General features: G+C 43.8%; 1 protein-coding gene across 2 annotated transcripts in view; it reads left to right on the forward strand.

Moving 5' to 3' along the window:
* Window positions 1-27,117, forward strand: part of LOC126266718 (titin homolog) — a 1,013,152-nt gene that overhangs the window by 447,096 nt on the left and 538,939 nt on the right. The gene's annotated exons all lie outside the window — the stretch shown is intronic.

A 27,117-nucleotide genomic window follows, 5' to 3' on the forward strand; every position in this document is an offset into this window, starting at 1 on the left:
GAGAAACTGGTGATTGAAATTTCATGAGAGTTCCTTAACAATTCTTCTTCTATGGGTGGGCATACAGTGAAGTCTTTTTCATTACCTTTCCATCTAGCGAGTCGCGCGAGAATAATGTAACGAGGTGCAAGTTTACGATGGCGGTGAGTGTCGGAGCGACGCCCTGCAACCGCCTGCCGATTCGACCCAGTCTAGAGGTTGCGCGCCCACGCTGACGAAGACGCAGTTACTGCTTTCCACACGTCAGCTGCAGCTCCTGAGCATTAGTCACGGCGCACCACCTCCTCTCACACTTCTCGAGTGGTCGCGGGCCGGACCACTTGTCAAACGTTGTCGTGGCCTACATCTGGGCGCCGAGCACATTGTGTCCAGCCTACAACCAGATTCAGTTTTGTGGCAGTCTAGAATACGCGTATGTATTACTGGAGGCGCAAGGCGCACACCCTCGTCATTTCAAAACAGGGTTTTAGCAACTGATGGAAAGCAAGTACATGAGTACTGTTCTGCACGATTAACACTCGTAGATTTATCGAAGCAATTATTGTATTTCTTTCGGTGCACTTGTTTATTTTTGACAAAGCCAGAGAGAACTTTCAATGAGCGGTGTAGCTATAGGATAGTCGTTAAAGCTTGCAGTGAAACCTTTCGAAAGAAAGATAGAAGAGGAATATGCACCTCTTACTTTAAGATGCACTCCGTCTGCAGGCCACAAGGTGCCCATCGGGACCATCCGACCGCCGTGTCATCCTCAATGAGGATGCGGACAGGAGGGGTGTGTGGTCAGCACGTCACTCTCCCTGTCGTTATGGTGGTTTTCTGTGACCGGAGCCGCTACTATTCGGTCGAGTAGCTCCTCAATTGGCATCACGAGGCTTAGTGCATCCCGAAAAATGGCATCAGCTCATGGCGGACTGGATGGTCACCCATCCAAGTGGCGGCCGCGCCCAACAGCGCTTAATTTCGGTGATTTCATGGGAACCGGTGTATCCACTGCGGCAAAGCCGTTGTCTCTTACTTTAAGAGCAGACAGCAAAAGGTCATTATTCACGGAGTTGGGGTCTTAGGGGGGTAAGGTCAAATGGGGGGTGCCCCAGAAATCAGTGTTCCTTATTTATATAAATCATATATCCTCTAGTACTACAGTAATTCTAAAATATTTCTGTTTGCTGATGTTGTGTGCAACATTGGCTCTGTTTTAAATAGTGCAGTTCATGACATAAGTTCATGCCTTGTAGAAAATAAACTAACCCTAAAGCGCAGTAAGACTCAGTTTTTACAGTTACTAACACACAATTCAACAAAAGTACATGTTTTAATTTCACAGAATGGGCATATGATTAGAGAAACTGAACAGTTCAAATTTGTATGTGTTCTGACAGATAGTAAACTGTTATGGAAAGCCCAAGTTCAGCATCTTGTTCAAAGATTTAAGGCTGCCATTTTTTCTATCTGAAGTAAGTGACAGTTCGACACGACAATTAGACTACTTTGCTTATTTTCATTCGCTTACGACGTATGGTATTATCTTCCCATCCTCAAAGGATATTTTTTGTTCAGAAACGGGCAGTTCGCGCAGTGAGTGCAATATCAGCTTATTCCCAAGAGTTAACAGCTTTCACTCTGTTAATACTAGGCAGATATCCAATCTTAACTCTTGTGCAGAAACGTATGCAGTACACTGCTGCATCCATTGTCAGTATGCTACCACAAGAATTCAAAAATCTTAGCAGTAATCCATGCGCTTTGAAATGGAAACTGAATAGTTTCCTCATGGGTCACTCCTTCTATTCTGTTGAGGAGTTCCTTGAAAAATTTCGCTGATTCCTGTGTTATATTGTTGATAGCGTTTACTTATACTTATAGCTTGACTTTTTTGGGTTCATAAACATTTTATTTTATCTGTTAATACTTTTACGTTGTAATTTATGTACTGACACGTTCCATGACGTTGGAGATTTGCTCTTTAATGTGGTCCTACTGAACTAGATGTGTAAATAAATAAAGCGTAAGTCCACCGGACCGTGGAGTTTCACACGGTTTGTCATACAGACCTCCGGCAGTAAGCCTGAACATGGACACGGAGCAGCTTATGTTCACGGAGTCTTCTCTTGAAATAACAGCGTCCTTAAATATGAAGCTGTTGTGTGGCTGGCGAACTCGGAACATTTGCCCTGTGAAAACTTGTATACTGGTAGCACATAACAAATGAGGAAGTCCTGCGCAGATTCGGCGAGGAAAGGAATTTGTGGATAAAACGGACTAGGAAAAGTAAGAGGATAATAGCCCGTGTCTTAAGACAACAGGGAATAACTTCTCTGGTACTACAAGGAACCACAGAGATAGAGAAGTATAAGGGAAAGCAATATTAGAATATATCGAACAAGTAATCGTGGACACTAAGCGTGAGAGCTACTCTAAATTGAAGAGCCTGGCATAGGGCAGGATGTCAACACCTGGTCATAGAAATATTTCATTACGTGTTTTCTGTTTTATGTCGTAATCACATAATGCCACATTGCCTAAAGACAAAAGTCTGAAATTTATTACAGACTTCTCCATAGTGGCTGATCCCATGTCACTTACTATTACGTTACTACCAGACATACAGGATTTGGGCTGTCCGTGACAAACTTCTAGGTTGGGGTTGATCCACTTTATTAACGAACTCCGCCATTTTTATCGGTCTCCTCTAGCGGCGTGCTACGGTACTGTGCCAAGGGGTTTGAACGTCAACTAGAACTGCAGACATACAACTACAAACAAACAAAAATTTAATTACGTAACTTCATTTTTTCGAAGCGACGGCCTCCCCCCTACTACTACATTCCTTCTCAAGTGTGTCCTTTATCTGAATCACTTACATTTGTTTCTAGCAGTAATACGACGTTTGTCGTAGTGTTTGTCGGAATATACTGTCTGCGGCAAATTAAACTGTGTTGCTGACGGAGGATCGAGCTAGAGCCCTGTTCGTGGCGGGCAGCCATTTGCGCTATAGTGGGAAATCCCTGATGAGTTGAAACTTCGCACTGCTTAACGAAGCGCGCACGGACAGCGCCATCGATAGAGAGCCACCCGCGACAGCCAACAACACCTGTGCCGGTCTGGCGCACAACTTTAGTCTTCAGCACATTGAAGCTAAGTTGCAGTCAGCGCCTATTCTCGCGTGTTCACGTGGTGATTACTCAATGTCGAAAGGTATCTAGTCGAAAGGCATCTGTACAGTATTACCAACAATTAAAATTGTGCTCGCTTCCTCTGTATAATACACAAAGTACTAACGTCCAGATTTCGTGATTCTCTCTCTGAAAATGTCGAATTTACGAGGGCTGCCCAGAAAGTAATGAACCGCATTTTTTTTTCTCAGCCGAAAACAATACTGCGAATGTGAATCATTACGTATGTATTATTCGAAGTCTCCTGAGTGAGCGCGACAGGTTTCCGCCACTTCCGGCAATTAGCGTAGCAGCAGGACAGTTTCAAAATGTCGTCTGTAGGCGGTGCCGTCATTGAATTTCGCACTGCAGAGAAAGAAACTGTGGGGAGCATTCGCAAACGCTGGTGCAAAGCCTGTGGAGCATCTGCGCTCGACAGCAGTACAGTTAGTCGCTGGGCCGGAGGAGCTCCACGATTTGCAGCGTTCGGGGAGACCGTCCACGGCTGTCACACCTGACACGTTGCAGCGAGCTGATGATGTCACTAACGAGGCCAGACGCTTACGACTCGGCAGTTGACGCTGCGTCTGTCAGTCAGCAAAGGACGTGTGGATACAATCACGCGCACTCTCGGATATTCAAAAGTGTGTGCAAGGTGGGTGCCAATGTGTCTAACCGACGATCACAAATCGCAGAGAAAAACCATTTTTCTTGATTTGTTGCAACATTTTGAAGCTGAGAAGGAGGCCTCCTTTTTCCGGATTGTGACAGCTGATGAAACCCGGGTTCACAATTTTCAGCCCGAAACACAACGACAGTCGATGGAATAGCGCCCCACAGAAGGAAAAAAAAGTCAACTGCTTCGCCCGGTAAGTTAGTTAGTTAGTTAGTTGGTTACGTGTTCTATTGATCAATCGAGGTCATGATGACAGTGCTCTGGGACTGTGAAGGTGCGATTCTCATTGATGTACGCCAAGAGGCGGTACCATTAATTCAGAAGCATTTGAGAACAGAATGAGATTTTCACTCTGCAGCGCAGTGTGCGCTGATATGAAACTTCCTGGTAGATTAAAACTCTGCGGCCGGTGTGGGCGTGCGATTCTAGGCGCTTCAGTCTGGAACGCGTGACTGCTACGGTCGCAGGTTCGAATCCTGCCTCGGGCATGGATGTGTGTGATGTCCTTAGGTTAGTTAGGTTTAAGTAGTTCTAAGTTCTAGGGGACTGATGACCGCAGCAGTTGAGTCCCATAGTGCTCAGAGCCATTTGAACCATTTTGAACTGAATAGCGTAATACGGCCTCCGCCGGTTTAAGTAGTCCTCATAGGAAAAAACAACGACCTATATAAACAACATAGACTGGCTATGGCACCGCCATCTTTGAAGCAACCTGAAAACTGAGCCGCCATGTCTTGTAGCGTCAAGGTGCAGCGTACACGTCGTCTGCTAATACTGAATGTTGTTACTGTTTACTAAGCATGGCGTAAAAAAAAGCCAATTTGCACTGACAATCTGATTTCTCTACTGTAAAGCATATAGTGATGAAGGCTAAAAGAAACGAAACACACTCCTGACATCGATTAATTGAAAAGTTTATTACGAAATGTTGCAGTTCATTTCGCTGCAATGCCATACAGATGAGGTAAAAAACAATTTTAAATAGTTCAGTAGGTCCAAAAAGGATCAATTGACAGCGCAGGACCTTTCATTGTCCCTTAAACAATATACATTTGTATATATTTGCCGAATATGTTGCCCTCTTTCTTCCATTGACCAGGTTTTTGCACAAATGCTGTAACCCACAATTAAAATACTATTTTAACAGCATCCTGACTAGAAAAGAGTAATGGGACCCTTCTCCTAATTCAGCTGGCACCATTAGATGATCAAAATCGAGTAAATAAATTCGGCCTTTCACCCAACATTTTGAACAATTCCACACACAACTGCAGAAGGAAATTCTTCCATATTTAGGTTTGACAGTCTCAGAAAACCTTTTCTGCCACTGTTAACAATTTAGATACTCCCTTTGGAGCAGTATAACACGCAATAAGATACTCACCTGAAATATGATATTCCAGTTGTTTTATCACTTCTATTAGCGCAATTGTACGCTACACATACACTGGGCATGATTCGCAATCGGTGAATAAGCCATTTAAAACAAATTGCAACCGGAAAACAGTGCTTTTCTAACGCCAGTAATACACACCAAATGTAAATGTACTGACATGTAGACGTTTCAAAAAACGGCGGCCGGTGTTGCTTTTTGCTGCCGCTGGGAGCGCTGTTGCCTCACAGATAGCCACTCTATGTAGTTTATATACCTCCTTGGGAAAAAATGACATTAGGGAAAAATCTGTACATCCTTGTTTCGCGCTGGAGGAAGGCCACAAAACGGGATGAAGATTAAATGGAAAAATAAGGTGTGTAGAAGAAACTCCGTTCTTTATTGTGTGTAATTCTCATTACGTTCAGTAAGGAATTGTTGAAGAAAAAAAATGCGGTGCACTAGTTTCTGGGCAACCCTCGTATGGCAAGTGCTGCTGAAGGTACGTGAACCTGTCCAGCTGGCTGTGGCCACCTTGTGCGGTCTGTTTCGGAAGTGCCGCCCCCTGGGCCAGAGAGGCGGCTCCGTGGGCGAGGTCGGCTCCAGCGGCGAAGCGCGGCGTGACGGGGCGGGTGTCGGGTGCAGGCGCGCCGGTCTGCGGCGGTTTCCGGCGTCTGCCAGCGAAGAGCCCACGTGACGCGCGGTCCCAGCACGTGAGCGTGCGAGGGGGTGGAGGCCTCGTCTGAACAGCGCATTGCAGGGCATCGCAAATATGCTCAATAATGTAATTCTCCATGCTTTCCCGGCGATCTGTCGACATCTTGGATATTCGGGAATCCAGCCGGATGTTCGCGTCGTTCTCGCACGATATTTCAACAGCGTGCCTCGCTACCTGAGCGTGCCTCGCTACTTGAGACTGAAGAAGACAGAGAGGCACGCTGTTGAAATATCGTGCGAGAACGATGCGAACATCTGGCTGCATTCCCGAATATCCGAGATGCTCAATAATGTTCATGTCTGGATATTTGGGTGGCTAGCGGAAGTGTTTAAACTCAGAACAGTGTTCCTGAAGCCACTCTGTACCAATCGTGCACGTATGGCGTGTCCCATTGTGCTGCTGGAATTGCCCAAGTCTGTCGGTTTCACAATGGACATGAATGGATACAGGTGATCAGACAGGAAGCTTACGTACGTGCCACCTGTCAGAGTTGTATCTAGACGTGTCACGGGTCGCATATTACTCCAACTGCTCACGCCCGCCGGCCGCTGTGGCCGAGCGGTTCTAGGAGCTTCAGTCCGGAACCGTGCGACTGCTACGGTCACAGGTTCGAATCTTGCCTCGGGCATGGGTGTATGTGATGTCCTTAGGTTAGTTAGGTTTAAGTAGTTCTAAGTTCTAGGGAACTGATGACCTCAGATGTTAAGTCCCACAGTGCTCAGAGCCATTTGAACCATTTTTTTTTGCACACGCCAACACCGTTACAGAGCCTCCACCAGCTTGAACAGTCCCCTGCTGACATGCAGGGTCTACATCTACATCTACATGGTTACTCTGCAATTCACACTTAAGTCAATAATACAAGAACAGTCTTAATCGCATTTGTTATCGTTATAATACCGCCGACCGGTTTCAACCCGACATAGGTAGAGGTCATCTTCTGAGAGTTTACACCATTGGCCGACTGTTGGTGGTCTCTCTCCTGTCTAGTTTCCTGCCGTTATGTAGACAGGAGTGACGCCACCAGCAGTCAACCAATGGTGTAAACTCTCAGAAGATGACCCCTACGTCGGGTTGAAAACGGTTGGCGGTATTATAACAATAATAAATGCGATTAAGACTGTTCTTGAATTATTGATTAATCATACTAATCTCTGCTTCTCTCCACAACCATGTTGTACAAAAATCACACTTAAGTGTCTGGCAGAGGGTTCATTGAACCATTTTCACACTACTTCTCTACCATTCCACTCTCGGTTGGCGCATTGGGAAAAGGAACAGCTAAAAATTTCTGTGTGAGCTCTCATTTCTCTTATTTTATTATGAGGATCATTTCTTCCTACGTAGGTGGGTGTCAACAAAATATTTTCGCATTCGGAAGAGAAAGTTGGTGATTGAAATTTCGTAAGTAGATCTCGCCGCAAAGAAAACCGCCTTTGTTTCAGTGACTGCCACCCCAACTCGCGTGTCATATCAGTGACACTCTCATCCCTATTGCGCGATACACGAAACGGGCTGCCCTTCTTTGCACTTTTTCGATGTGCTCCGTCAGTCCTACATGGTATGGATGCCACACCGCGCAGCAATATTCCAGCAGAGGACGGACAAGTGTAATGCAGGCTGTCTCTTTCGTGGGTTTGTTGCATTTTGTATGTGTTCTGCCAACAAAGCGCAGTCTTTGTTTCGCCTTCCCCACAATATTATCTATGCGGTCTTTCCAATTCAAGTTGCTTGCAATTGTAATTCCCAGGTATTTAGTCGAATTGACAGCCCTTAGATTTGTGCGATTTTTCGTATACCCAAAATTTATCGTATAACCAAAATTTATCGGAATCCTTTAGTACCCATGTGGATGACCTCGCACTTTTCTTTGTTTAGCGCCAATTGCCACTTTTCGCACCATACATAAATTCTCTCTAGATAATTTTGTAATTGGAATTGATCGTCAGATGATTGTACTAGACGGTAAATTACGGCATCATCTGCAAACAATCTAAGGGGGCTACTCACATTATCACCAAGATCATGGATTCATGTGGTTGTCTCCATACCCGTACACGTCCGTACGCACGGTACAATTTGAAACGAGACTCGTCCGAGCAGGCAACATGTTTCCAGTCATCAGCAGTCAAATGTAGGTGTTGACGGATCCAGACGAGGCGTAAGGTTTTGTGTCGTGCAGTGATCTAGGGTACACAAGTGTGGCTTCGGCTCCGAAAGTCCGTATCGATCATACTTGTTGATGGCCCAGCATTGAAATCTGCAGCAATTTGCGAAAGGGCTGCTCTTCTGTCACGTTGAACGATTCTCTTCAGTCGTCGTTGGTCCCGTTCTTGCAGGATCTTTTTCCGGCCGCATCGATATCGGGGATTTGATATTTTACCGGATTACTGATATTCATAGTACACTCGTGAAATGGTCATCGCTACCTCGGAGATGCTGCGCCCCATCGCTCGTGCGCCGACACCACGTTAAAACTCGGTGAAATCTTGATAACTTACCACTGTAGCAGCAGCAACCGATCTAACAACCGCGCAAGACACTTGTTGCATCTTTGGGATTTCGGGGTATGTCTAAGTGTGTGTGTGTGTGTGTGTGTGTGTGTGTGTGTGTGTGTGTGTGTGAGGCAGGAAAGGGGGAGGGGGGGTGGCGTGCTTTAAGCTCACCAAACAGCAGTCTGACGTGTTTGAGCTTTGTAAGTGGGTGACGTAACACGGAACATTTAGAGTTCCAGGTAAGACGCCTAAGTCGTGTGTGAGAAAGGAACGAGTTTGTTAGACCGTCAATCTCCCAGCTACGCAGCTCATATTTTCTTTTTGGTTGTACGAAGGAAACAATTCCCGGTAGATATAGCGTGAACATGAATTGACTGCCTTGCAATAACTGAGCATCTTCTGAGAATTAATACTTACTATTAAAATCAGTCTTGATCACAAATTTATTTATTCTAGTAACCGGTTTCGACCACACTGATTTTAATAGTAACTATTAGTAATAACATTGATCACTGTCTGCTCCCACGATGTATTCAAAATTAATCTACTGAGAATATTGGAAGACGTCCGCGACGAACAAGCATATATATGAGTTCGCGGGGGTAATGTAAGCAACGTCCCGACAAGGACAAACAGCTGCTACTCGACACATTTTCCTCTGTGTCCCAGACATCCGAAGACGCTGTTTGATGCAGACGGATTGCATCGTGTACTCGTACATGGTAGAGACGAACAGCTCAATTTAAATACCGCCATGTTGGTAGGTTACAGCTGCCACTTCCGCTTAAAGTCTTTAAGCGCATGCAGTTTGTAATGAACTCGACAACTTTCCCATTGCACCGACAAATCGTTTCCCAATTAGTTCCCGTCCACTGTCTTTATTTCAAACACGCAGGTATTCTCATGCGAACGTACAACCAAGGCCCATTTCACCACGATGATATATTCTCCTTAATATCATAAATAATGACGCCACATCTCACGTCCTATGTCCTGAGTTGATTTGATCATTTGACATTAGCTCGTGGAATTAAAAGTTACGTTCTATCATACTGACGTAAATTGCAATTTTGTCAGAAACACTCTATCTGTTCCCGACTCTGACTAACAGATCTCAATGATTTTATTTATTCTCCTTGAGGTTCAGTTTTTTTTTAATTTTGCCTTGCTTTCCTTTACTGCTTTCTATGTGTACAGAGTGAATAACATCGGAGACAGGCCACAACTCTGTCTCACTCGCTTCTTTCTTTTTCATGCCCTTCGACTGATCTAACTGTAATCTCGTTTGTGTACAAGTTGTATATAACATTTTGCTCTCTGTATTTTACCCCTGTTGCCTTCTGAATTTGAAACAATATTATAGTGAAAAATGTCAGATTCTTTCTATACATTTGCAAATGCTAGAAACGTAGATTTTTCTTTCTTTCTGTACTCTACCTTCTAAATGTAAGTAAGATAAATCGTAAGCTCAATGTTGTCTCACGTGTTCCTACATTTCTCCGGAACGCAAAATGCTATTCTCCGTGGTCGGCTCTAATAGCCTGCCCATTCTTCTGTAAGCAATTCGTGTCAGTATTTTGCATTCGTGACTTATTAAAGCAGCGAGTTATTTACGAAGTCTGCTACTACTTCGCGTATTTCATTCATCACGAATACCAGATGGATCGGTTGTGTTGTGGTTTGTTCTGCTGAGGATCTTAAGAACTCTGAGGTTTTGTCGAGCTGGAAACCGATTGTCATCGAGTAGGCGTCCTCCGCTCCCTGTCGGTTAGGATACCTCTACACGCAATGCTCTTACGCCATGTTACGTGGCGCAGAAATCCTTGTAGGCAGACGCTGAGTGGTGTATCAAGAAATTGGTCAGCTTCACTCACTGTGTGATCACGGACGCGTACAGGAAATGGCAGCTCCTTTCTGCCATTCTCTTACGTTTCCACGTCGACCCACGTTACGAGGCTGATTTGATGCGACGGACTGGCACATACGAAGCATTCCACTGCCACGACTTAAGCCCCTTTCACACTATCGTGCCGGCCGCGGTGGTCTCGCGGTTCTAGGCGCGCAGTCCGGAACCGTGCGACTGCTACGGTCGCAGGTTCGAATCCTGCCTCGGGCATGGATGTGTGTGATGTCCTTAGGTTAGTTAGGTTTAAGTAGTTCTAAGTTCTAGGGGACTGATGACCACAGCAGTTGAGTCCCATAGTGCTCAGAGCCATTTGAGCCACACTATCGTCTTTCTTGTCTCAACTGACTATTGGGGACAATTGAGTCTACAGCAGCGCCCCTCGCGTTTTACTCCTGTACCGAGTCCCGCCTGTTCCGAATGTTCAGTTTCGTTTCCACGTCAGCGCCAAAATTTGGTGCTTTGTGAGAGTTATCCACTGCGCACTTAGTGCCTGCTTCCTTACCTGAGTGGCGAGGGCCTCAGTGTGTCCGGGTTATCGCGGTGGGTCGGAGATTTCCGCTGTTCGGCGACTGGGTGTTGTGTTACTCTCAGAATCATTTCATCGCTATCGACACCGAAGGCGTTCAGTGTGCCCTCACCTGAAAAGACTCAGTGGCCGAATTACCCTAGGTGGGATCTCTCGGCCATCAGTGCCACACGATCGTTTTCATTTAATTTTTCTGCAGTTTGGCATTTGCACGATGAAAGAGAGGCTATGAAGGACTTATCCATTTGTAAGTAGGATGTTTAGGTTTTTTTTTATTGGTGACGCCGCCGCCACGTAGCGCTCTGTATAAAAATCACTGGCTGTGCCGTGTGCAGTCTGTGGCTGGTTTGCATTGTTGTCTGCCATTGTAGTGTTGGGCAGCGGCAGCTGGATGCTAACAGCGCGTAGCGTTGCGCAGTTGGAGGTGAGCCGCCAGCAGTGGTGGACGTGGGGAGAGAGATGGCGGAGTTTTGAAATTTGTAAGAATTGGTGTCATGAACTGATATATATGTATGTATTATGACTACCAAGGGGATTCTCCGCAAGACTCTTCAATGGTGATTGTGCACCTGCACAGTTGCAACAGATGGCTGCTGGCCGTCTCTACAAGGACTACGGTGGATCTACACCTTTGATGACTCACCAAAACCATTATTTCTACAAGGACTGCAGTGGGTCTGCACCTGTGGTGGCCCACCAATACCGTAATCTGTACCAGGACTACAATGGGTCTACTCTGTGTTGATCTACCTACCAATATTCATCAAAAATTCGACTGACTCTGCTGTGGGTTTGTTATGTTGTGGCCCATTACCTGTCTGCGTGTCAAGAGTCAGCACTGTCTTTCCGTTGGAAGGACAACACTACTTCTTCAAGACTGCATGCAAATCCACTACTTCCGTGTGCATTTTCTTTTATTACTCAGACTTTGAGAAAAACACTGAAATTTTACTTTGATGAATGATCAGAACTGTCTTTATGGACTGTGAGACAATTTTAGCTTTTGACCAACATTGTATCGATAAGTGTGTGCATTTCATTTCTTTCTTATTGTAATTATAAAAAAATGTTTCAAATCTGTATTGGCCACTGCCCAAAACAATTTGTAAAATTTTTTGTGGGGAGCATGGGGCTATGTAAGTAGGATGTTTAGTTTTTTTTTATTGGTAACGCCGCCGCCACGTAGCGCTCTGTATAAAAATCACTGGCTGTGCCGTGTGCAGTCTGTGGCTGGTTTGCATTGTTGTCTGCCATTGTAGTGTTGGGCTGCGGCAGCTGGATGCTAACAGCGCGTAGCGTTGCGCAGTTGGAGGTTAGCCGCCAGCAGTGGTGGACGTGGGGAGAGAGATGGCGGAGTTTTGAAATTTGTAAGAATTGGTGTCATGAACTGAGATATATATTATGACTATTAAGGTAAATACATTGTTTGTTCTGTATTAAAATCTTTCATTTGCTAACTATGCCTATCAGTAGTTAGTGCCTTCAGTAGTTTGAATCTTTTATCTAGCAAGCAGTAGTGGCGCTCGCTGTATTGCAGTAGCTTGAGTAACGAAGATTTTTGTGAGGTAAGTGATTTGTGAAACGTATAGGTTAATGTTAGTTAGGGTCATTCTTTCGTAGGGATTTTTGGAAGTCAGATTGCGTTGCGCCAAAAATATTGTGTTTCAATTTAAGCACAGTCTTGTATAAATTTTTCTAAGGGGACGTTTCACATTTTACGGAAATATCGAAATATAGTACATAATGTAGCAGCTTGCGAACATAATAGAGTTTATTAATGACAAAAGCAGAAATCATAGTGGAAATTCTTATCAAAGGTTCGTCTGTCAAGGTCTTTACACTCCTGAGAACTGAAAGAATACGAAAGCAGTCATCTACACATTTCACAACATATGCATTTATTTGTCCGAGAAAATATACGCAGGTAAGTCAAGTTTTGAATTTCGCGCCTCTACGTATCCATAAGGTGGCGGCACATTTCCCGTGGAAGGTAGCCAATCCATTGAATTCCGCTGCCTGTGGTTAATAGGCTGCAGTCAGACCGTGATGGCGGTGTGCTGGGAGTGCGTACCCGACTACAACAAAGCGATGTCTGCGAGCCGAGGGATTTTCCGCAAAGCACGTCCATAGCGAAATTCATCTCATATATGGTTAGACATGTATTTCATGGACATTTTTGGGTTAAACAGGATACAGGATTCAGCAAAGAACAAGAAAAAGTCACAACCAAGAAACATGATGGCGGATCTAGAAATCCAGGGACGGCACTTTGTTTCCGCGTCTAGGGGTAATTCGCTACCCCCGGGACACATTGGTATTGTGGGTTGCAGCAATTTCAGGAACCAAATAAACTTGTTATATCCCGAGAGGTCACTTGTTAGACGCGAACTCTGCCCCAAGAGTTCTATACTGCAGGCTTTGAAGGCCTTGTCGAACGATGGGATAAGTGCTGTCAGTTTACAACGGTAGCGTGTCGAAAAGGGAAGTAAACTTCAGGCTGGTACACGCGCCTCTCATGTCCCTCGTACACATAGAACAATATCTAGAATGCAGTGAATAACGTCTTTCTTACTTTATTCTTTGTATTTTGGTTTATTACAAAGTGTTATATAACACCTACAATTTTCTCGTCACATAATGCCTTCTTTTTCGCTGTTGAAAAAATTTTCATTAAACGTTCATATTTCTGCGTACTACAGGCTTTTTCTCTTTAAAACTTAAGTACCTTACTTTCTTTCTCATATATCGTCTGTTTTGTAGCAGAATACTAGGAGGAAAAAAAACCAGGACCTTGTTTAACGTCTCCATGTGTCACGAAAACAAAAGGAACCACAATAAAGATTGTGAAGACACGAAGGTACGAACTCCATCTCTATGACAGCAATGAACTCCGCGAGAGTATAACTTCCGATGTAAACATACGCTGTTACAAGGGGGCAGTTATTTAACTCCACTAAAAAAAAAACATAAATTAGTTGCAAACTACGGCGTGCACACAGTTTATTCAACATGTAAACGTCGCTACAGATATTCAGATTTAGGTTATGACATGTTCGATTGATTGACATCAAATGTTCAAATGTTTATGAATTCCCAAGAGACCAAACGGCTGAGGTTATCAGTACCTAAACTTACACAGTACTTTAACTAACTTATGCTTAAGAACAACACACACCCGTGCCCGAGAGAACCTCTGGCGGGAGGAGCCGCGCAGTCCGTCACATGACGTCTTAAACCGCGCGGCCAAAGCTGCCATTATTGGCGATGATGTGGCGCAGATGAATAGCGAAATTGTGCATGACCCGCTGAACTGTCGAATCATAGATACTAACGATGAGCTCCTGAATGGCTGTTTCGCTACCCCCGGGGTATTGCTGTACACCTTGTCTCTATTATAGCCCCACAAAAAGGAGTCGCATGTGTTCAGATCCGGAGAATACGGCGGCCATTCGAGGCCCCTGCCAGTAGCCTCTGGTGCCCCAGAGCCAGAATGTGGTTCCCAAAGTGCTCCTCTAGACATCAAACACTCTCTTGCTTTGACATCTTGTAGGAGCGCCAAATTTTATCCGCTCCGCAGAGGACTTTTAATCTTTCCGCCACACTGCCAACGGTGGTGGGAGACAATGCCTCAATGGCTTTTGTAGTTTCACGTATTATTCGTGAGGTTTTTTTTTTTATCACGCAATCTAAGGGTGGGTATCTGGCCTTCTCTCACAGGCCTCCACCCCCACTGCATTTTAACCCTTCCTCACGCTTTCTTCGCTGTTTTCTTACCTTGGTGTTCGTCTTTTGTCTGTCTGTGTTCCTCTAGCCTTGTCTTTCATGCTTCAGATTTTAGTGTGTACCAGGGTGGCTGGCTCATTTTTATTTTGCGATCAGCCAGCCCACGCCAGTTGCTATATTATTTTAATACCTTCCACTATTTTTTCCCTTCAATGACGTTTTTCATTTTCTGTTAGCTTCTATCTTCTTGGCCTCCTGTGAGGTTCGAAATTAGTTTTACCACTTTCACTTTCCCCGACTCCTTTTGGGACTGTTTCTAACTCGAGACCTGTGTGAATGAGCGAAAAGGGACTGATGACACCGTAGTTTGGTCCGTTTACTCCCCAAACCAACCAACCAACCTTCGAACGGATCGACCTCCGTCTTGCATGTCGAAATCAGGATAACTTCGGACAATATGGATGAAATCATCTTCAAAAACCTTTCGGTAGCCACTGTGCCATCAAGGAATATCACACCGATTATTCCGTGACCGGACGTTGCACACTACACAGTCACCCGTCGAGGGTGAACAGACTTCGCGATCGCGAAATGCGGATTCTCAGTCCCCCAAATGCGCCAATTTCGATTACTGACGAATCAATGCAAATGGAAGTGCGCTTCGTCGCTAAACCGAACCATGCATATTCATCGTGATTCCCATCATGCCCCGCGGTCAACCATGCAGTTTGAACTTCCTGGCTCAAATCTTTCAGAAGTTATGACAATTTTACTTCATAGAGTTCAGTAATTGTCATACTGTATATTTATCTGTTTCTGCTCACGGGCAGTGGGCAGCATACTCGAAAATTTAGGACTCCACATTTGGCACATTCTCTAGATCACTGACGTCGTAGACACACTCTCGTCATCGTCGGCTGCTCGTTTACACGCAGGCACCGAAGGCTCAAGTACTTCGAATAGACGATTTTGACAAGAAAGTGGCTCTCTGAAAGGTGCTTTACGAGGTGCATTCAAGTTCTAAGGCCTCCGATTTTTTTTCTAATTAATTACTCGCCCGAAATCGATGAAACTGGCGTTACTTATCGACGTAATCGCCTTGCAGACGTACACATTTTTCACAACGCTGACGCCATGATTCCATGGCAGCGGCGAAGGCTTCTTTAGGAGTCTGTTTTGACCATTGGAAAATCGCTGAGGCAACAGCAGCACGGCTGGTCAATGTGCGGCCACGAAAAGTGTCTTTCATTGTTGGAAAAAGCCAAAAGTCACTAGGAGTCAGGTCAGGTGAGTAGGGAGCATGAGGAATCACTTCAAAGTTGTTATCACGAAGAAACTGTTGCGTAACGTTAGCTCGATGTGCGGGTGCGTTGTCTTGGTGAAACAGCACACGCGCAGCCCTTCCCGGACGTTTTTGTTGCAGTGCAGGAAGGAATTTGTTCTTCAAAACAGTTTCGTAGGATGCACCTGTTACCGTAGTGCCATTTGGAACGCAATGGGTAAGGATTACGCCCTCGCTGTCCCAGAACATGGACACCATCATTTTTTTAGCACTGGCGGTTACCCGAAATTTTTTTGGTGGCAGTGAATCTGTGTGCTTCCATTGAGCTGACTGGCGCTTTCTTTCTGGATTGAAAAATGGCATCCACGTCGCATCCATTGTCACAACCGACGAAAAGAAAGTCCCATTCATGCTGTCGTTGCGCGTCAACATTGCTTGGCAACATGCCACACGGGCAGCCATGTGGTCGTCCGTCAGCATTCGAGGCACCCACCTGGATGACACTTTTCGCATTTTCAGGTCGTCATGCACGATTAATGCACAGAACCCACAGAAATGCCAACTCTGGACGCGATCTGTTCAGCATTCATTCGGCGATCCCCCAAAACAGTTCTCTCCAGTTTCTCGATCATGTCGTCAGACCGGCTTGTGCGAGCCCGAAGTTGTTTCAGTTTATTGTCACACGATGTTCTGCCTTCATTAAACTGTCACATCCACGGACGCACTTTCGACACAACCATAACTCCATCACCACATGTCTCCTTCAACTGTCGATGAATTTCAATTGGTTTCACACCACGCAAATTCAGAAAACGAATGATTGCACGCTCTTCAAGTAAGGAAATAGTTGCCATTTTAAGTATTTAAAACAGTTCTCATTCTCGCAGCTGGCGGTAAAGTTCCATCTGCCGTACGGTGCTGCCATCTCTGGGACGTATTGATAATCAACGTGGCCTCATTTTAAAACAATGCGCATGTTTCTATCTCTTTCCAGTCCGGAGAAAAAAAATCGGTGGCCTTAGAACTTGAATGCACCTCATACTTGAAGGGTCGGCCTGGAACCATTCTAAAGCGTCTGCAGCGCTTAAAAACAATTCGTTTGCTGCTTTAAGGTCATGCTTAATATACAGGGTGTTCGAAAAAGAGCTCACTACCTTTAAGTATAAATTTAATGGGGAAATTATTGAAAAATTACATCAACTTGTTCATTTCATGAAAGATAATTCGTTCAAGATTTGTTAAATGTTAGTAGACTTCAATGTGAGATCGATTATTTGCCCTGGACACGTCGAGACGATATTCCACTTCTCGCCACGAATTCACCAACGTTTCAGGTGTAACTATCCCAACTGCCACGACGATTCTTTCCCGTAAATGACTGATGTGTCTGATCTTTTCACTGTACACAACATTTTTTTATGTGGCCCCAAAAGAAAAATTCCAGTGGGGCTAAGTGTGGGCTTCGTGGTGGCCAAGGTATTGGGCCAGCCCTGCCTATCCTGGAAAGCGAGTGTCAAGAGCTGCACACACATGCTTACTGTAATGAGGTGGGGCGCCATCTTGTAGGAAAAACACGGGTCCCTTTTCCGCCTCAATATCGTCCATTTGGAGAAAGATGTTGTTTTTCAGTTTTTGCCCTCTACAGCTCCCTCTAGTATCATGGAAGTCATTCCCTTATGTTTTAGCAGATGTCCTATCATCCTGTCCCTTCTCCTTATCAGTGTTTTCCACATATTCCTTTCCTCTCCGATTCTGCGTAGAACCTCCTCATTCGTTACCTTATCAGTCCACCTAATTTTCAACATTCGTCTATAGCACCACATCTCAAATACTTCGATTCTCTTCTGTTCCGGTTTTCCCACAGTCCATGTTTCACTACCATACAATGCTGTACTCCAGACGTACATCCTCAGAAATTTCTTCCTCAAATTAAGGCCGGTATTTGATATTAGTAGACTTCTCTTGGCCAGAAATGCCTTTTTTGCCATAGCGAGTCTGCTTTTGATGTCCTCCTTGCTCCGTCCGTCATTGGTTATTTTACTGCCTAGGTAGCAGAATTCCTTAACTTCATTGACTTCGCGACCATCAATCCTGATGTTAAGTTTCTCGCTGCTCTCATCTCTACTACTTCTCATTACCTTCGTCTTTCTCCGATTTACTCTCAAACCATACTGTGTACTCATTAGACTGTTCATTCCGTTCAGCAGATCATTTAATTCTTCTTCACTTTCACTCAGGATAGCAATGTCATCAGCGAATCGTATCATTGATATCCTTTCACCTTGTATTTTAATTCCACTCCTGAACCTTTCTTTTATTTCCATCATTGCTTCCTCGATGTACAGATTGAAGAGTAGGGGCGAATGGCCACAGCCTTGTCTAAAACCCTTCTTAATATGAGCACTTCGTTCTTGATCGTCCACTCTTATTATTCCCTCTTGGTTGTTGTACATATTGTATATGACCCGTCTCTCCCTATAGTTTACCCCTACTTTTTTCAGTATCTCGAACAGCTTCCACCATTTTATATTGTCGAACGCTTTTTCCAGGTCGACAAAACCTATGAAAGTGTCTTGATTTTTCCTTAGCCTTGCTTCCATTATTAGCCCTAACGTCAGAATTGCCTCTCTCGTGCCTTTACTTTTCCTAAAGCCGAACTGATCGTCACCTAGCGCATTCTCAATTTTCTTTTCCATTCTTCTGTATATTATTCTTGTAAGCAGCTTCGATGCATGAGCTGTTAAGCTGATTGTGCGATAATTCTCGCACTTGTCAGCCCTTTCCGTCTTCGGAATTGTGTGGATGATGCTTTTCCGAAAGTCAGATGGTATGTCGCCAGACTCATATATTCTACACACCAACGTGAATAGTCGTTTTGTTGCCACTTCCCCTAATGATTTTAGAAATTCTGATGGAATATTATCTATCCCTTCTGCCTTATTTGACCATAAGTCCTCCAAAGCTCTTTTAAATTCCGATTCTAATATTGGATCCCCTATCTCTTCTAAATCGACTCCTGTTTCTTCTTCTATCACATCAAATAAATCTTCACCCTCATAGAGGCTTACAATGTATTCTTTCCACCTATCTGCTCTCTCCTCTGCATTTAACAGTGGAATTCCCGTTGCACTCTTAATGTTACCACCGTTGCTTTTAATGTCACCAAAGGTTGTTTTGACTTTCCTGTATGCTGAGTCTGTCCTTCCGACAATCATATCTTTTTCGATGTCTTCATATTTTTCCTGCAGCCATTTCGTCTTAGCTTCCCTGCACTTCCTATTTATTTCATCCCTCAGCGACTTGTATTTCTGTATTCCTGATTTTCCCGGAACATGTTTGTACTTCCTCCTTTCATCAATCAACTGAAGTATTTCTTCTGTTACCCATGGTTTCTTCACAGCTACCTTCTTTGTACCTATGTTTTCCTTCCCAACTTTTGTGATATCTCTTTTTAGTGATGTCCATACCTCAACTGTACTGCCTACTGCGCTATTCCTTATTGCTGTATCTATAGCGTTAGAGAACTTCAAACGTATCTCGTCATTCCTTAGAACTTCCGTATCTCATTTCTTAGCGTATTGATTCTTCCTGACTAATGTCTTGAACTTCAACCTACTCTTCATCACTACTTTATTGTGATCTGAGTCTATATCTGCTCCTGGGTACGCCTTACAATCCAGTATCTGATTTCGGAATCTCTGTCTGACCATGATGAAAGATGTACTCTGTCAAAATGTCACAGTAAACGTCCCCATCTATTATTTTTTCTACAAAAATGAAAGGACCAATCACACGACCTTCCATCAAACTGCACCAGACATTAACTATGAGAGAGGCACGTTGATGAGGAATAGCTTCATATGGATGCTCTGCCCTCCAAATTCTGGAGTTATGACGATTAACTGTTCCACTGGCATGAAATATAGCCTCACCAGAAAGGAGAATCTTTTTTTAATAAAAAATGACATCATCATCAATTATGTGTATAAAGTCAACAGCAAACTCATGATTTTCGATTTTATCAGTACGTTTTACGTCACGTAACAGTTGCAATTTGTAGGTACGCAACTTAAGTCTTTTACGCACAACATCATACACAGTACCTTTAGGCACTCCTAATTGTAGCCTACGTCTGGCCAGTGACTTCTGCGGGCTCCGATCACACGAAACACGGATCTGTTCAACATCTTCAGAAGTTCTCGGTCTACCTGATAATTTTGCTTTTAAAACAGTACCGGTTTCTAAAATAATTGAGAAGCCACGATCGCTTCAATATCGTTTACTAGATGACCATCTGGTTACTGACAGAAAATTCCCTCTCCATGTCCTCTGTAGCACAGTCACACACGTTGACTGCGTAGCTCAAGGGGTGGAAGAGGGAGCAGGTGAGGAAGACTGTAAATGAACACATGTTTAAATAGGCCCAATGTAACTAAACACAGGTCTCCTGCAGTGTTTTTCTTTCTTATCACGTAAGAACATTCGACATATCTGCTAACGTGCTTTAACAGAGCAGACGGACTTTCAAATAAGTCACATAGATCGAAGTATGTTTATGACGTGCTCATGGCAGCGTGCAGCCAGTCCGAGATTACTGGGACAGCGATGAATTAGTGCACAATACATCACCTTGACGCTCTGGTACAGGCAAGCGCGACACGATGCTGAAAGCGTCGCAGCACACAAAAAAATGTTCGAATGTGTGTGAAATCTTATGGGACTTAACTGCTATGGTCATCAGTCCCTAAGCTTTCACACTACGTAACCTAAATTATCCTAACGACAAACACACACACACATGCCCAAGGTGGGGACTCGAACCTCGCAGCCCACAAAGTGCCTGTATTTCCGAGCTGGGAACGGAGGCGACAGCTGCTGCCGGCCCGTTAATGAGAGGTACCCTGGCAGCGCGTTCTGTCTCAGCGGCGCTAGCTGGGTTTTTACCGGGAGCACCGTCCGAGGATCCCCTGCAAGAATGCGGAACCGAGAGGCCTCCGGGAATTCACGCCAGAATCCCGACAGCGACAACGGCCTCACAGCTCTGGATTTAGCTTCATCTCCGAGTAGTTTTTGTGAATGTGGAAATTCTTTTTGACTTCCAGATCTTCACTTCTCTGCACGTCCTGTTCTACAAACAAATGGCAATTCTTCGGTAGCAGTTTGATCTACAGAAGGAGACGACTGTCACCTGCCACTGTGTTAAAGGAAAGCTGGAGAATGTGGCATCTACTCCCATCCATCTAAAAACACAATTCACCACTGAGCTCTCCAGTTTGTCCACAATCTGCGACTGACTCGAGGAGAGACCAAAAGTTATACTGCCGCAAGTATTTGGTTGGGACTTCCAAATTATGTAACTTGATGATTACACAGAGAAATATTAATTTAGAAGTCCCGTTGGTTAGACTTAGCCGACAGCATTTTCCAGCAACTGTCTTTCATCTCTGGTAATGTGCTGGGTGTACAATAAATGTCAAGTTGCACTGTGGCTTGAAGTCCTCTTAAAAATGTCTCATTCCGTGTAATTGTGAAAACTGGTTCTGAAATGCGTGTTAGACACAGGTGTAACGCATCCCAGAACCGTATGCCAAGTAAAGGACAGTGCTGATCAAATCGACTTCCTGATTGACAACATATTTACTTTTTAGGACCTGGTTCTTTTTCTAAAATACCGTATTATTTCCCAAGTAAAGTGCTGAAATGTAAAAGCGACATATTCGAAATAATTCAAAAAATCTGACCAGGAAGTGAATCTTGTATTTGTAATCTATTCCTGTAGTACTGTATTCGGTTTCCCCTCTTCCAATAAAACTTGAAATTCCTGAAATCAAAACATTTCTGTTGATAAAACGGAACATAAACGTTTGAACCCAACCGATCACTGTGTTGTTTTATTTCCTAATTTATTTTGCACAGAATTCGTGAGGTGAGCAACATTACAAACGTGTAATTTAGGAACTTGCTACATAACTCAAAAGCATGATGTTGTCTGTCACTTCAGAGTAACGCACCGAAATGGCTTCGCCGCGCGGTCTAAAAAGACACTGCAGTCGTGGCCTGTACGGCTGGTCCCGGCGGAGGTTCGAGTCCTCCCTCGGGCATGGGTATGTGTGTTTGTCCTTAGGATAATTTAGGTTAAGTAGTGTGTAAGCATAGGGACTGATGACCTTAGCAGTTAAGTCCCATAAGATTTCACACACATTTCAACATTTGAAATGGCTTTGTAGGGAAGGTGAAGAAACGCTGGTACTACCTAGTCTTAATTCTGCTCTGACAAACAAAGAGCTTCTGCGTTGTGCTTCAGCACTGCAGTTGTTCCAAAAGCATACGTTTAGTGTGCTAGAGGAGAGCAAGGCAATCAAAGACTTCCTGTGCTAAACCTGCAACAAACGTCAGATTGGCATGAACTGTATGACATGCTTGGATAAACAAATGATAAACATTTCAGCGCAGTCGTAGATGGCAGGCACGAGTAACAGCATTTACATTCAGCAAAGAAGGTAAATAATATTACGCATCGGGTTTTTGATTCAATGACATTTGAATGTGGCTTGTTTCTGAGATAATCGTCTTACGCCTCGAGCAACAAGGAAGAATTAAGAGAACAGAGTCGTAGCCCGTCGAAACAGCAGTTTATTGTTTCCAGGCACTGCAGCTCGCCTTGGTCGGATTACTGTTGCCAGAGGTCTCGTATTTCCTGGATGATATTAAACGTCCCGCCGGAACAGGCTCTGTCATGTATTTCAAACGTGTTCGATTATTACTGCGAAATCTTCCGCGCTACAGCTGTCGAGTACCCATTATCCACGCACGTACCGCATGAAGACGCGTCCAGCTGCGCCATCGGTATATGACAGAGCCGGGTGGGGTCGGTATTCACCGATTCCCATCCTCTCGTGCGGCGTCGCACGTCTCTGCCTCTGTCTGTTGTTTTATATTCTTCTATTTGTTTATTATCCAACTCACTTTCTTTAACGCTGCGTCAACGCGTGTTAAAAGTACTGGAAGAATTTTTTAACTCCTTTGTTGTCATTCTAGATTAAAACTTCGTTCATTGGTTTGTGAGAACTGCTGAGAATTTACCGTGTTACACTTCCGAATGATTTCTAGAACTATGGACAAAATGAATAACTGAAGTGACAGTGACATTATAATTCGTCTAGAACTGTTGGGATAACTTCTAAGGAAGCCAAAAGGTTTTCTAAGTGCAATCCCAACTGCAAAAACAGTTATTCCTGGTTGAGAAAAGTAAAACAATCTCGTACAAGGCGTACTGTCACCCGTGCAGTAAAGCTTTCTCGTGTGCTCGTCGAGGTATTGCTGATCTAAAACAACGTGAATCTGCTAACTACCAAATGGCTATTGCTAGAAACAGAGCATCAGCTATCTTATCCAAATATTTCTCGAAGCCTGAACCATCTGCTTCGGAGATACAGAAAGTTACTGCTGGAAACTCTCATCTGTTTTTTCTTAGTTAACAATAGTATGGGGACTGTTCACTCAAACTGTTACCAAATATGTGCAGTGATTCAAAAATCGCTCGAGTTTTAGCTGCGGAATCACAAAAGCGGAAGCTATTGTATGCCAAATGTTGGTCAAAGAAACTATTAAAAATATTTTAAAGACCACCCAAGGAAAAATCTGTAGCTACTTTTCTATAGCGACAGATGCAAGTAATACAAAAAATAGTAAAATGTATACAATTTTCTTACTATTCTTTGATTATGGTACTGTACTTGTAAACCATCTACTGAATGTAACGATGAATGTGCATATCATGTTTCGAAGTTACTAATAGACGGTCCGCAGCTCGTAGTCGTGCAGTAGCGTTCCCGATTCCCGTGCCCGGGTTCCCGGGTTCGATTCCCGGCGAGGTCAGGGATTTTCTCTACCTCGTGATGACTGGGTGTTGTGTGATGTCCTTAGGTTAGTTAGGTTTAAGTAGTTCTAAGGGACTGATGACCATAGATGTTAAGTCCCATAGTGCTCAGAACCATTTTTTTTCTAATAGACTCAGTGAAGAAAAATGGAATATCTTTAAATAGTGTTTCGGCATTCGCCGCTGACAACACTAACTCAAACTTCAGCAGCAACCGTTCTATGTATACACTTATTTAAGATAAAAATTATAAAATTGTCAAAGCTGGTGGTCCCCTCCATATTTGCCTCAACGTTGCAAAATACAGTACTGATAAACTGGAAGCGAATGTAGAACGTGTGATCCTGAAAATATGTAGTGACTTCAGTAGATCTGCGAAACAGGGTCCGTAGTTGTAACTCTAATTTGAGGCGAATGAGCTGAAGTGAGAATAAATTAAAAAAAAATGTTGCCACGAAATTATTGTCTCTTAGTCTGGCTGTTGAAAGAGTGTTAAAAATAAGGCCTGCACTATAATCTCGTTTTCTGGAATTGCACAATGAATGTGCTCCTTTATTAGAAAAGATAATCACAAATGAAGAAGAAGAGAAAAAAACATTTGACTTATTTGTCGTTTCTCCATAGCGTAATGTTCCCAGTAGAAACAATAATGAAGAAGATTGAATCAGATTCTTTGTCAACTGTTGAGATGTATGCTGAACTACACGGGATTCGCAAAGAGATTGAGCAAAGAATAAAAGACAATTTCTCGGAAGTAAGATAACAGAAGTAAAGACTGAATTAAGCACTAACTCAAAAGGATCTATTCGGAACTATTTTCTGAAGTTTTACACCAATTTTGTAGGATATTAGTTACCATGACACGATTTCTCAGAAAACAACACTATTTCCAAGATATTGTTGTTAAACTCGAAATAACCAACAAATTACCACCATTTTCAAAATGTTGCGGAACCTGTAAGGATCGGTCAACTGAACATGGACTCCTTATACGAAGAATTTCAAATGCAGTGATTCAAAAAGCCTGGACACGGCGCAGTCTTCTGATGACACCAATTAGGGTGCGATTGAGAAACGGAACAAAATCATGCAAGGGCTTTTCGAGAGTGAAATCCTTACCATTTTTCACGTCTCATCGTTCAGCTTTAGTATCCCTAGCTCCAACTGCTCCGTAGAAGAGGTTTTTTCACAGACAGCATTAAAATGGACTGATGTAAGAAACAAATGTGGCACGAATTTGATGAAAAGTGAATTAATGACCATTTTCAACTATAATTATAACCGCATTTTTTTTTAATACACAAAATAAAACAAAAGCCTTAAAACATAATAAGGCCAATAAATTACGATTTTTTTCATTTCTGTCGGGTAAAAAAATTGAAATTCCGTGTTTTGCCCAACTGAATATTTGTCCTTTACAGGTTGGAAAAAAAACTAGCAGCACTTTTTGGGATGCCACAACTGTTAAGCGTGTATGGAATAGATGGGCTCAGGAGAATCGTGCTGAACGCTATACAATATCTCAACAGTCCCAAGCAATTGTTGTGGGTTGGTTTATTTGGGGGGAGGGAAGGGACAAAACAGCAAGGTCATTGCTCTCATCGGATGAGGGAAGGATGGGGAAGGAAGTCAGCCGTGCCGTTTCAAAGGAACCATTCCATCATTTTCCTTAAGCTATTTGAGGGAAATCACGTATAACGTAAATAAGGATGTCCGGACGGAGGTTTGAGCCATCGTCCTCCTGAATACGAGTCCACTGTGCTAACCAATACGCCAGCGGTTTGGTCACTTATGTGTTTACTGTTATTGCGCTGTTTGTGCGAGCAAATGGTATAGTACACATACATTTATCTCCCTCCCACTACTTGTTAGCAAAGGAAGCCTACTACTCGACAAGATAAATGGCGGATATGATATTCTGCTATAGTTTAGAAAGTGGACATAGCCTGCCATCCGGTGGCGTCTACTCTTGAAACGTCCCCTTAGAAAAATTATACAAGACTGTGCTTACACTGACACACAATATTTTTTAGCCCAACGCAATCTGACTTTCAGTAATCGCTACAAAGAATGGCCCTGACTAACATTAACCTATACGTTTCACAAATCACTTACCTCACAAAAATCTTGGTTACTCGAACTACTGCAGTACAGCGAGAGCCACTACTGCCAGCTAAATAAAAGATTCAAACTACGGAAGGCACTAACTACTGATAGGCATAGTTAGCAAACGAAAGATTTTGATAGAGAACAAACAATGTATTTACCTCAATAGTGATCAAAAGTCATAATGTATATAGCAGTTCATGACATCCAATCTTGCAGATTTCAAACTCCACCATCTCTCTCCCCGCATCCACCACTGCTGGCGGCTCACCTCCAACTGCGCAAAGCTACGCGCCGCTAAGAGCCAGCTGCCCAACGCTACAATGGCGAGTGTTACAACAATGCCAACCAGCCACAGACAGCACACGGCACAGCCAGTGATTTTCATACAGAGCGCTACGTGGCGGCGGCGTTACCAATAAAAAAATCTAAACAGCCTACTTACACTCTGAAAAACATCAACAGCGCAGAGTGACCTCTGTGATAAACTGTTAGGCAGACGTTTCCAGCGTCTGAGGGACTCAGGTATCCTTTCACCTTGGAAGACTGGCAGTGGAAGGCCCCGTACAGTTGGCACGCCTGAATTGGAGGAGCTCGTGCTACGTCCGGTGGGCTTTAAGGGAAGTGCGTAACTTGTGCGGAGGTATCTGCTGCCGCGTACCCTCAGAAAACTACGAACTACCCCGCCACGCACACTCGCTACTGTACTGCGTTCTCAAGCTGGATCAAACGCTATTAAGCAGTTGGTGACATTTTGGATCATCAGTGTATATATTAGGTTCTTTTATTAAAAACCGTGTATTTCATTAGAGTGTTGCAGACAGACAACTGTATTTTTTAGTTTCATTGTCTCACATATTTCTACGCAGACGTCTGTAAGAACTTTTTATGTAATGTGTCGTGTATTACTATTTTTAGCGAAGTCCTACTTCTGTCCTGCTTGTATCATCATATCATCGAATAAATGGACTCTGAAACCAGCAAATAACAAAAACGTAGCAACACTTAGAAGAAAGGGTTGTATGCACCAAGTAAGTGCAGAACACTGAGCTGCGGTTCCAAGGATGTAGAAGTGAGATGGGATGTAGGCGCTCAGCGAGGCATTTTCTTTACGAATCGTAGTTTTACAAACATTATTCCTCAACATCATTTGCCCTACAAGTGGAGATCAGCTGGCAACATTCAATCCCCATCACCGGGTTGTGCGCTTATGTGGGAATGTGGAGTCGAGTCGTTGCGCCGATGTTTTTTTAGCTGCTTTCATCCTTGCCCTGATTTCGTC

Source organism: Schistocerca gregaria, chromosome 4 (assembly GCF_023897955.1).
Source record: "Schistocerca gregaria isolate iqSchGreg1 chromosome 4, iqSchGreg1.2, whole genome shotgun sequence".
In the NCBI taxonomy this organism is placed as follows: domain Eukaryota; kingdom Metazoa; phylum Arthropoda; class Insecta; order Orthoptera; family Acrididae; genus Schistocerca; species Schistocerca gregaria.